Source organism: Podarcis melisellensis (genome assembly GCF_964234715.1).
Source record: "Podarcis melisellensis genome assembly, chromosome: 4".
Taxonomy (NCBI): Eukaryota; Metazoa; Chordata; class Lepidosauria; order Squamata; family Lacertidae; genus Podarcis; species Podarcis melisellensis.
Window position 1 is genome coordinate 75,622,807 of NC_138531.1, and position 11,863 is coordinate 75,634,669.

Genomic DNA, 11,863 nt, shown 5'->3' on the forward strand with positions numbered 1-11,863 from the left:
CACCATAATATCCATTCACTAATTTTCCCTTTGCAGCATAGCTTGAGTTCAACCTGGGCTTCAAAAGAAAGATCACTGCTGAAACAAGGTTTGCAGCCACTTCCCATCAGTTTACCTGTGGTGACTTCAAGTGCAATTGAAAAACTTCAGAGTGAATCTGATCTGAGTGCAAGGAACAATTAGGAGCATATTTCAAGGCTTCCCATCATTCCTTCATAGCCACACACCTCCCCATCATATATGTGAGGCAAGCTGGAATAGCTGGGGGGGAATGGCTGGTGGGCCAAATTAGGGCCTGGTTGGGCCTACTTGAGCCTGTGGGGTAATTAAGCCTGTGAACCAGAGGTCCCCCACCACTGCTCCATGTTCATATACATGCTTTTTTCTGTGACGGAAGATAATGACTACCAGCAATATGCTCAGTGAAAAGGAAGCAAGAGAGCAGCTTTTTGAGCTTTGAAATGTTTGTCTCCAATTGCTGCTTCTACCTACCCATAAACACAGATACCAAGAGGCCTCATAATTGCCGAAACCTATTATCATCCTACTCATTAAGAATCCCCAAGCAAGTAATACTGTAAATAAGTTAAAACCCAGAAATGAGCAGGCAATGCTCACTTAAGTTAACTCAATAAATCAATATTATTTCAGCAAGTATTTGAAATGGTGGGGGTTTTTTTTGTGACAGGACAGAGAAGCAAGTCAAAGGAGCCCAATGGGATATTTTACGTCTCTCTCTCTCTCTCTCTCTCTCTCTCTCTCTCTCTCTCTCTCTCTCTCTCTCTGTGTGTGTGTGTGTGTGTGTGTGTGTGTTTCTCACTTTTCCATTGATTAAAAAACACACAAATAGCAAATGGAAGAGAGTTTTGAGAGGCAGATAGAGAAGCCTGGAGGGCCACATTTAGCCCCCAGGCCAGGTTCTGCACCGCTGTCCAAAATAAACTCAATTGAAAACTGGGCCCCATTCTGAATTCCCGGTGATCTAACCAGGAGCATGACGGGTTCTGTTTGACTGATAATATTTTTATGCCGCTTTTCATTCAAGTGAATCCCAAAGCATCTTACAAACAATAAATAGTAATAATATGATAGAACATAATAGAACATCACAAACATAGCATAAATCATAGAAAATAATTAAAAAATCATTGGTGAAACAATACATCCTATAAAACATGGTTAACAAAGAAAAAGGTTTAAAAAAGCTACAAATCACAATTAAAGCAAAAGTCATATTAAATTATTAACAAATCAATTCATAATCTATAAAACAATATCAACAAAATAGCAAGCAGAAATAACTAGTCACTGTTAATATCACACACACTCTCCATACTCCCATGACTCATAATATTTCATTAAATTCTGCTCACTAACATACATATATCACATACTGCCTGTGGCAGCAACTTCTAGCATCCTCTGTGATGCTCCCAGGCCTTGCCTTGGTGGCAAGGAGGGCTTTCAGCACTGTAAGATTCCATTCCCTCATTGGGAACGAAGGGATATGCAGTTCTCACAAGCCCCAGTGTCCTGGGTGCAGTTAAATCTTCAGGCCCCACCACTACTATAACCACCTGCAGCCCCTGAACAAGAGAGACTGAGCTCCAGAGACTGAGCTCTCCATGAGCAACAGCACAAAGGAGTCAGACTTGCTCCATGATAATTCCCAAGTTGGGCACACCACCTGGATTCTGCACCCTATGTACAAAACATGAGGATGCACCGCTGTCTTCAGACTCTTCTAGAGTGCTGAAAAACCCCGAGGGGGCATTTCCCAACCAGCTCATCTATACTACTGTCTTCATCTCCAAGAAGGAGCCAGCAACTGGAGAAAAAAATGCAGGCTCTTTAAGACAGCCAGATACAGCATTTGGGAGTGGGATGGACTCTCCTGGCGAGGCTAACAAAAATCCTGGCAGTTACTGTAGACTAGTGATGGGATAATGTGTATCCTACCTTGGCCATATGATTGTTATCCATGGTCCTGAATGTATACCAGGAAACTGGATCAGTACTTGCAGAATTGTCCATGGTGCTGAACCTTCCCCACTTCAAATTAGCTGTGGCTCCCTGTGTTATCTCTAACCCTCTCACCTGAGCTGTTGCCTCCTTGGGATGATGTATTCTGCTGCTATCCCTTGCTTCTGGCATATTGCAAGTGGGGACGGATGGCAAAGAGTGGAGAGCCACAGGCCAAAAATATCCATTAAGGACCACCTCCACCCAGCTATGAAATCTGTGTCTGATTTCAAATAGATCTAGAACCAGAGCCATGAAATGCAAGCTCAACCCCCCATCCATGCATTTCAGATTCTTTCCCATCACTGATTACTTTTTCATCTCTGGGGGTGTTCTTAAAAGGAAATGTGAGACAACTTACAATTTATTGATTTATTTTAAAAGTTACTGTACAGTGTCCTTTTTAAGGTTATCTTTGCCTTAGCAGACTATGATGAGCACACCAGAACCTAGACTGCCTTAAAAAAATTAAAAATACAACCTTAGCTCGCAGCCCCATCCATTTAATTTGTTGGCATTGATTAAAATGGTCTGCAATGATTAATCAACCCGGGCTTTCAGTGACTGACCTGCTGATTAAACTTATTAAAACCTGCTGTTCTAACGTTACCAGCCACTAAAATTATCAATGAGCCATTTTCATGCATCGTCAGTGTAGCTTCCATCCACTTCCTTCACAGAACCTGATCCCTGGTCAATCTTCTTAACTTTCTATACCTGGTTCATCACAAGAAGCAGAGCTCCTTTCAGCAGAGGTCAGGCATGTCCCCGCCCAGTTGAACTGCTGGCCCCTAGTGAAAACTCTCCCCCCCCCCAGCAGGCATCATTTCTAATTTTCTAGTTAATTTTTAACTGATTTCATCTCTATTGCATTTCTTAAGCTTAGGGATAATTGTAATTCAGTGCTATATAAATTGTAGAAATAATTAATTAAACGGAAAATAATTGTTTTCCCAGAAATGCCTTTGCAGTTTGTAAAATTATGCCAAAGCTTAAAAACTGAAGAAGGGAAATACTATGGGGTTAAGTTTACTAAAGAGTAGATTATGGTTGAACTTTTAGGGACACACTTTTTTTTCAAAAAATGAATAGATTACATTCCACTTATTATATGAGGTCCATTCAAAACAGCCTACAACAATAGTGTGTGTATGTGTGTGTGTGTGTGTTTACTAAACCTGAGAACAAAGCATATTCACAAGAATAAAACAGATTCCCTTATGGGATGGTGAAAGCAGCTCAACAACGGAACCAATTACTTAAATGGGTGGTGGGCTTTTCATTGCCCGTGGCCTTCAAGCAGAGGCTTGCCTACCCTCTGGTGGGGATGATCTGACCTCCAGATTGCTGGCATTGGGCAGTGGCTGGGACTAGCTGACCTACAAGGCCCCCGTCAACATTGATTCCATGATTCTAGAAATCTCACATCATCATTCATTGCCATTTCATTCTATAGCAGTTTTCGGTATACAGAAAGCCTTACTATGACTGACTCATCTGTTCTCGCAACATGAGGCAAGGTGGCTAGACTTGCAGCTACTGCATTGTGCAAAGATACCGAGAGAGCTTCCTTGCCGAGCAGGAATTTGAAAAGGGGTCACCAAGCCCGCCCACCCCTCCTGTCCACTTCTGCTGGCCTTATGGCAGCAGCTCAACTAGGATTATTACCTGCAGCCTCCCTCTGACGTTGAAGAGCTTTGACTTTCCTGCATGGGAACTAATAGCATCTATTTAATCTGATTTCCAGGGTGAGTCAGCAGCACGACACTGCATCCCAGCAGACAGCGTTAGCATCTGACCCCTATGTCACAAACACTTAAGACCCATAACATATCCTTGCTTGTGCTCCAATCTGACAAGCAGCTGTCTGGCCTTGTGCACTCTTGCATGAAGATTCAGATTTCTGTTCCTTTCAATACTCCACCATTTAGGTGTCTTACCGTTATACACAAGATCACTATTTAATTATTGTTACAAAGAAATTCATATGGAATCACGTTTGCTCTCAAGTCCTAGACTCACAATGATAAAGATGGATACACCCAGTGCTTTTTTTTAAGGAAAAACTGTGGCAGTACTCAGAATGAAGTTGTTTCAGTAAGTGCCACATTTTTCACATGGGGGGGGGGGAGGAAAAGGAAGCTGGTACTGCGTACCCTGGAGTAGCCCCAGAAAAAAAGCACTGGATACTGTCATGGAATTCTACTCAATATTGATCCAGAGCAGAACTCCAACATATACTTAGCAGAGTAACAACTTAAACACATTGCAGGTTTCCCCCAAAAATAGACCAGAGGCAATTGTATGCTTTACTGCTACTGAAGGCAAATGAGAATAATGGTCACAAATCCAATATATTCAGGATTGGCACTGTCCATAAGAAATCCAGTTGCAGCAGATCTAACTTAAACTTACAATAACTTATACAGTAGTACCTCGGGTTACAGACGCTTCAGGTTACAGTCTCTGCTAACCCAGAAAGAGTACCTCAGGTTAAGAACTTTGCTTCAGGGTGAGAACAGAAATTGCACAGAGGCAGCGGGAGGTCCCATTAGCTAAAGTGGTACCTCAGGTTAAGAACAGTTTCAGGTTAAGAAAGGACCTCCAGAATGAATTAAGTTCTTAACCCGAGGTACCACTGTAATAAGTCTAAACCTTAACACTATATACAGAACACCACACCAGAAGAAAAAGAGATAGAGAAAGTGAAATCCAGGCTCCTTCTGGCCCTGCTTTTATAGTCAGCATGACCTTAACAGAAAGAGATAAGATAACCAGTTAAAACCAGCTGTACTCAGCTCCTCTGAAGGAATAACCCAAACATCATGAACCTTCTGCTTGTTTCACACAGAGAAGCTTCCAGAAGCTTCTAGAACCCTCTTGAATTAATTTGGAATAGGAAAGATCTCTAAACATCAGATCAATACTTTCTGCACTAAGAAATGCAAACTGACAGATACATCTCCATATCCCTCTGCACACCCGTCTACATTGCGAATACATGCATGAGGGAAGACACCACCTTTGCCTTCCAAGGAGCTCAAGGTGGTGTACATGGTTATCCCCCATTTCATCCTCACAACATCCTTGCAAGGCAAGTTAGGCTATGAGATGGTGACTGGCCCAAAGTCGCCCAGTGAGCTTCATGGCTGGGTGGGGATTCAAACCCTGGTCTCCCAGGTCATAGTCCAACATTCTAACCATTATGCCACACTGGTACTTACTGCTTTCTAGCCATCTAGATTGGATGTATACTCATTCAGGATCCTGAATGCATGTGAAGTGTAAATTATTAATTTTCATGAAGTGATCCTTGAGTGTGTAGCTTTTGTTAACACTCAGTTCACATTTCTTTAAGGAAGAAACTGAATCTGAAAAGATAGGGCTTGCCTGAGGGCTAAACTACAATATTAAAATTCCCATCCCTCCTCATGCCAAATTCTATGGTTGCATTTCATGTAGCACTAAGGAGATGGTTCCAGTCTTCTCTCTACTCTCCCTGCACACTGTTCTGGGTGTTCTTCTGACCCTCTAGAACAGATATGAGGAGGATGTGGGGGGCATGTGGAGGAGAAGAGGGAGGGAAGGCATGTTGCACTAGTTGGAATTGTGCTATCTTCCACTACTACAATGATTTAATGGGATACTCCTCTAAAACTCCTGTATCTACCAGCCCATTATTATTACTCATACCTAACTGTTCTAGCTTTAGAGTATATTGGGCTCAAATGGGTCCCTCTTCATGTGCCCCTTTGCTAAGCCAGAGATGGGAAACATCTCAGAGAGTGACAGTTTACCATCGCTGTTGCAAAGATTTGCTGCCAATGAGCCTCAAGCCTTTTTGGACCTTGAATTTATCTTTGTTCCTTGAGCCACAGTATCAAAATGCATCCAAATCTTTAACCTTCATTTTTTTAGTTAGGTGGAATGTAAATATTAGAGGTGTGCACCCCCCCCACAAGAGTCGCCTAAAAAAGGAGAAAATGTTCTGTTTCTGCATTGTTCTGTGCTCTCTCTGCTTTGCTCTGTAATTTAGGTTCCAAACTACTTGGAATTAAACAAAGTTCTGTGTTCTGCTACAATGGGCAATCTAAAATGACCATGACTTCCCCCACTTTTGGCCAAAGAAGATGAAATTTTCAGGCACAATACCCCCTCCAGAATGAATGACGTATGCCATATTGTAGACAAACAGGTCCAGGTATTTTTGTGGGGGAAGTAAAAGGGATTCACTTTCCTCCATAAACCATAATAGGGCGAGACCTTTATGAAGCCAGTCAACTCCAAAATCCATATTAGTTCCCTATTTTTGGTGTGGAAAAGGAGAAGGGTGTTGTCTCTTTCTTACCTTAAAATAATTAAGAGGTGGCCAAGTGGTACGTATTCTTGTTTTGTTTACAAGTTCCCAAAGGCATCATAATGCGATGCCATCTAGAAACCCAGCCAGATGGGCGGGGTATAAATAATAAATTATTATTATTATTATTATTATTATTATTATTATTATTATTATTACTATAGAGTTCTGAAAAGCTCGGGGTTTTGTTTGTTTAAAAAATAAAATAAAATAATCCCTCAATCTTGCACTTGAATAAGTAGATAAATAAGTAGATAAACTTCCAGAGTTCTTCAATAGTCTGCAGGCAACATTTTGAACAGCCTCTCTTCTTGCAAAGCCCATGTACCCAGAGAATCACAGTGATACAGGAAAACACAGATCTCTAAGTGCGGAAACAATAGCCTTTGTGGAAGCCCTTAACTGATGGGTGGGAGGAATTGATGGTGCATTTGAACTCAGGGAATGGAGGAAAGTACAGTGGTACCTCAGGTTAAGTACTTAATTCGTTCCAGAGGTCAGTACTTAACCTGAAACTGTTCTTAACCTGAAGCATCACTTTAGCTAATGGGGCCTCCTGCTGCTGCCGCACCGCTGGAGCACGATTTCTGTTCTCATCCTGAAGCAATGTACTTAACCCGAGGTAATATTTCTGGGTTAGCGGAGTCTGTAACCTGAAGCGTATGTAACCTGAAGTGTATGTAAGCTGAGGTACCACTGTATCCCAAATCATTCTGCTTCACCTATTTCTCCTCCCATATATTCCTAGTAAATATATCAAATCAATCATTTGCACTTGATCAGAGTATAGTAGGGCTTCTTCTGCCAAGAAAAAAAAAAATGAATAGCCCTTATATCACACAATTAATTTGAAATAACATTGTAAGAATATTCTGCCCATTTAACATCGAAGCCTTGACTGATTCAGCATATCTGCTTCTGCACTGAGCAGCAGCAGCAGCGAAATATTATGAGACAACAATTTGAAACTGAAATACCTGATGTTACTAGGAAATGAGCACATTTATCTGCATGGCAGATTTGAAAGAAATTCTCCCGCAGTGGCGTTCAAGCCATATGTGTAGTAATTAGGCATACGCTAAAGCAAAAATTCAAGGCTGTTTTCAAAATTAACTGTAAGAACAATATTGATGCATCTTATACAGTTCTTGTATGTTCTCCTTATGTTCTGTGGCACTGGCGTCCTTGAAACAAAGAGCTTCCTTGCAGAAAGGATCTACTGATGCCATGCTTAAGAATATAAAAGCCCTGCTAGATCAGACCAGTGGTCCATCAAGTCCAGCATTCTTCTTATCACAATGGTGAACCTGCTGCTTCTAGGAACCAACAGAGCTTCAATACAGCATCCCCTTTCCCCACTGTTCTTCCCAAAGAACTGGTCTTCAGTGGTATACTGCTAATAGTCCTTGATACAGCCACCCCCCATGAATGTGTCTAATCCCTTCTCATAGCCATCAACGCTAGTGGTCATCACTACACACTGAGGATCTGATTCCATAAGTTAACCATGAGTAGTAGGGGAGAAATATTTTCTGCTGTCTATCCTGAAGTCAGTTTCATTTCAGTTAACAACAATTAAAAACATTTCAAAATAATTAAATTTAACAGTAAAAGAGATGAAAACATATTAATATCTGCATACCTGGGTAGTCTTGCCTAAACAAAATGTTTAAGGCAGGCACTGAAAAAAGTACAGCAGAGGCGTCTGCCTAATGCCAATAGGCAAGGAGTTCCAAAATGTGAGTGGAAAAGCTATTCACGCCATGCATCATTTTAAACACTTGAGCCATGTCCCCCCCCCCAGCCATTTTCTCTCCAAACTAAAATGGGGCAAGATTTTAGCTTTCCCTTGTACAGAAAGAGCTGCACATCCTGATAATTTTGTACCTTCTCCAGCTCTGCAGTATCCTTTTTGAGATGGAGTGACCAAAGCCATCCAAAGTCAGTAGCAACACAGATCCACATAAGGATATTATGATGCTGGCAGTTTTATTTTATCCCCTTTCCTAATAATCCCTAGGATGGAATTTGATTTTTCCACAGCTGCCGCACACTGAGCTTTCAGTGAGATATCCACCAGGACCCCAGAATGTCTTTCCAGCATGCATATTAGTAAAGTTTTATTGCCCTGATGTGTGTCACTTTGCACTTATACTGAACTCCATTTGTCATTTTTAAGCAGTTGGCTGTCTGTGGTTTTTCACATCCTCAATAATCCACAGATTTGGCCATTTCACTATCCTCTAACTCTGGATCCTTTATGAGTTAGTTTGAAAGTATGGATCCCAATACAAAACTCCATATGTTCAGCTCAAACAATCTTTGAACTTAAGATTGTAATGTGTTAGTTCTGAAAACACACTAAGCTTTGAAACCTTACAACACTGTCCTGCACTTGCATCTATTAGTCAGGTCTAGAAGAACCTGGTTCACATCAATTTAGGTCTCTTCCAACTTCCTTTCTCTCCTGGAAAGCCATCAACAGTAAGAGGTAGTGGCACAAACTTCATTGCAGAAAGTGAAACACTGAATTTTCTTCTCTCCCTCTCTCCCCCCTTAGTCTTTGTGATACGAGTTGGTTTAATTTCTCTTGACATTTCTCCCATAGCAGCAACAGCAGCATGTCAAGACTAATTAAACAAAATGGCGGTCGAATCCTAAAGAACATACATCTGCTGAGATCTGCTGCTAACCCCAAAGCTGGGGAGTCTTTCTTAGATCATGGAGGGGAAAGGGCTGGAGAAGTGGCAGCAGTGGGGATGGTGAAATAATTCCCCGGGAAAAAATCACATTTGATTGCTTCATGTATACATAGCATCCACATCAACAGTAGAGTTCTGGCAGTGAAGTAAAACAGCTGGAGTTTTAGTGTTTATCATGCAATCTGTGTAGAGATTGCCAAAGTACCTCTTGGAAGTCCAAAATGGCTGCTTTGGGTGAGCCAGCTATTGAAGTTTCACATAATTTCCAAAATAGTGTTCATTGCAGAAAGCAATGTGTGGGGGAAATCAACAAGACCCCTTGGGGGGGGGGGACGATCTGAGATTCAGGTGTTTTGAAGTTGTTTGTGGTTGCTCTGGCATTTTTAATGTGTTTCATAATCACAGCCTCATTCAGCCTCACAGCTCTGCAAGTGAGGTCAATGCCATTGCTATCTCAAAGATGGAAGGCTGAGGCTTAGAGATTAAATGACTTTGCTGATTGGATTTGAATTGTGGCCTGCCGGAGGCAGCTAAGTCCTATATTCTCTTTCCAGAATCACGGCACCTCAAAGTATATCCTGTATACAGATATCAAACCGTTCCCAGAGGTGTAGAACCTTACATCAGCATGCAAACACATGGAGGAAAACCCCAAGATTTGCAAAAGCACAAAAAATGTGGAGGGTGGGGGGATCTGAAACAGCCAAATGAAAACTGAGCATGCTCAGTGGTCAAGGAAAGCTGACTGGCTGTTGCAGGAGGGAGGGTGAGTCAGAAAGTCAGCAGGGAGAGGAAATGACACACAGTTTCCCTGAAAGAAGATTTGCTTAATTGGCAGGAACACTCCACTCCAACATCTTAATGTAGGTCCCATTTGCAGACAGACCAACAGGCAGATATGCCTGTCTTCAGCTTTGTAGTTAAACATTTGCTCTCACATAGAATCATAGAATCATAGAGTTGGAAGAGACCACAAGGGCCATCGAGTCCAACCCCCTGCCAAGCAGGAAACACTCCTGACATATGGTTGTCAAGCCTCTGCTTAAAGACCTCCAAAGAAGGAGACTCCACCACACTTCTTGGCAGCAAATTCCACTGTCGAACAGCTCTTACTGTCAGGAAGTTCTTCCTAATGTTTAGGTGGAATCTTCTTTCTTGTAGTTTGGAACCATTGCTCCGTGTCCGCTTCTCTGGAGCAGCAGAAAACAACCTTTCTCCCTCCTCTATGTGACATCCTTTTATATATTTGAACATGGCTATCATATCACCCCTTAACCTCCTCTTCTCCAGGCTAAACAAACCCAGCTCCCTTAGCCGTTCCTCATAAGGCATTGTTTCCAGGCCTTTGACCATTTTGGTTGCCCTCCTCTGGACACGTTCCAGTTTGTCAGTGTTTTTCTTGAACTGTGGTGCCCAGAACTGGACACAGTACTCCAGGTGAGGTCTGACCAGAGCAGAATACAGTGGCACTATTACTTCCCTTGATCTAGATGCTATACTCCTATTGATGCAGCCCAGAATTGCATTGGCTTTTTTAGCTGCTGCGTCACACTGTTGGCTCATGTCAAGTTTGTGGTCAACATATAATGCAGAAATTTAAAATTAGGGAAATGTTGAGAAAATGGAATAAATTGCAGTGTGAATGAAACCAAAGACCTGCGAGAGCTCAAGGAATACAGCCATTTTCCATCACTGAAGTAAACAAATCAGTTTTTTTAGCCATGAATACACTGATTCCCTGATCTTTTTTTAAAAAAAGAAAAAAAAATTACTGATACGTTGACTTGCTGAAAAAAACTTTCATGAGCTTTGTGTTGGGAAACACCGAGGCCAATGCCTCTCAACCAACACAGCTCCGCCCAGGATGATTCATCACTCCTGTGTCCCGTCGCACTGATGTGACCCATATCACACAACACTAGCAGAGTCCAAACACTAGCAGAGTCCAAACAGAAGCTGAGCCTTGAGGTGTGACATCTAAGCCTAATTTATTGTGTATAAAATCAAATGTAACAGAACAAAGAAAACATGGCTCCTCTCCTTCTTTTTGCCTGGGGGAGACAAGAACTGCAAAAGCAACACAGAATGGAACTTCCTTTCACAAGACTCCAACAATCACTGCTGGAATGCAAACACAGACATGTGACATGTAACAATCCCACACATCTGCAGTACAGAGGAATGAAATTCCCAACACTTTGTAGCTTCCCAGCAGCCTCTCCTTCAAATTTCACAAAAAGCACACTGTGTGGTTCTGTGATCCAGCTTCTTCCGTTGCTCTTTCACCTGCCTGCCTCCAGACTTGGGATAAGAGGACATTCAGCCAGTGAAGCTACCTGTGATTACTTATGTCCACTTCAGAGGATTTCTTTACTTTGAGAGGTTTATTATGCAGATTATGGCAACGTCTGAAGAGCCCTGGGCTAACTTGTCCACCTTGTCAGCTAGAGCACAGATGAATTAACTGGAGCATCAGTTTCTAATGACAAGACTTCTGTGCCTCATACTAATGGTGGAGTCACTCCCCACAAATGATGTCGAGAAGCAAGCGTCAAACCTATTTTCAAAATATTGATTTCACGTCTGACTTTTAATCGTTTCCATACATTTCCTGTCACAATAAGAACACAGACAACTCTTAAGAGCAGAGGAAACAGACTCCAGCTTTAGGAAATTGTTTGGTCCATTTTGGAAAGATGGAAGGATGGAAGGGAGTAGAATGGCAGATTGATTCCATATCTTTCATGGTCCTCCAGGTTGCAAACATGGGTGTTATTCTGTT